We start from the raw sequence: 1,447 nt of genomic DNA, 5'->3' as shown, positions 1-1,447 counted from the left end.
TTTGATTGGGTGAATATCTCTTGGATTCTTTAACCGGAATCTTCGTGGTATAGGCTAGAACTGATGGCGGCATTCAAGAGAATCCGGAAGGTCTAACTTTGTCTGTGGTATTCTGAGTAGGATTCAATGATTGAATGACTGTGACGTGCTTCAAACTCCTGAAGGCGGGGCGTTAGTGACAGACGCAAAAGAATCACTGGATTCTATTACGGCCTGATCGAGAACTGACAGATGGATAGCCGTGCCGTGACAGGGTGCGTTGAACATTTCCACTGAGAGGATGGGAGGTAGCCACTGACAACGGTGAAACCCTTGCTTAAGCTTGCCATGGAAAGGAGTAAGAAGGATTGGATGAAGACAGCAGGAAAGTAGAGAGACGGAAGGGACAACATCTTCATACGCTTATCTGAAATTCCTACCAATGAATTGCATAAGTATCTCTATCTTTGGCTTTATGTTTTATTCGTATATCACCCATATCCATTTGAGTTTGCCTGACTGAGATTTACAAGGTGACCATAGCTTGCTTCATACCAACAATCTCTGTGGGATCGACCCTTACTCGCGTAAGGTTTATTACTTGGACGACCCAGTACACTTGCTGGTTAGTTGTGCGAAGTTTTGTTTATGCCATGGTATTGAACACCAAGTTTTTGGTTTCATCACCGGGGATTATTTGAGTTGTGAAAAGTATTGAACACAATTTCGCATACCAAGTTTTTGGCACCGTTGCCGGGGATTGTTGAGTTTGGACAACTGACGGTTCATCTTGTTGCTTAGATTAGGTATTTTTTTTCGGAATTCTTGAAGATGAATTCTAGAGTTTCATGATGATTTGTTGAAGTCTGGCTGGCTGAGAGGCCATGTCTAATTTCATTGGACCGAGGTTTCAACTTGTCATCACAAAAGCTTGTTGATTTCTATCAATCTTGCTTTTGGAGCAGTGATCTGCTAAGGCTTGGCTGGCCTTTGGCCATGTCTAGTGTTTTGGACCGAAGCTTTCTTTGAAAGCTTGGCTGGCTGTGAAGCCATGTCTAATTCCTGGATCGATGTCTTAGACTAAACATTGCATGATTCCTGGAATTCTCATTAAGAATTTTGATACCTTTTTCCACTTAATTTTCGAAAATCCAAAAAAAAAATTTACAAAACTATAAAAAACCAAAAAATATTGCATGTTTGAGTCTAGTGTCTCATTTTAAGTTTGGTGTCAATTGCATGCATTCATTCATTTGTCTTAGGGATCTTCAAGTTGTTCTTGATGATTTCATTGCTCTGACCTTTGAATTCTCTTGACTTGAGTGTTTATGTGTCTCATATGCATTCTCATTAGTGTTAGTAGTATACAAACTGCTAAGTTTGGTGTCTTGCATGCATTGTTATTTGATTTTAGTTGCATTTTGATTATTAAAAATCCAAAAATATTTTTAATTTGTGTCTTTTCAAT

Source organism: Arachis duranensis, chromosome 5, assembly GCF_000817695.3.
Source record: "Arachis duranensis cultivar V14167 chromosome 5, aradu.V14167.gnm2.J7QH, whole genome shotgun sequence".
In the NCBI taxonomy this organism is placed as follows: Eukaryota; Viridiplantae; Streptophyta; class Magnoliopsida; order Fabales; family Fabaceae; genus Arachis; species Arachis duranensis.
Note: the sequence above shows the minus strand (reverse complement) of the source record.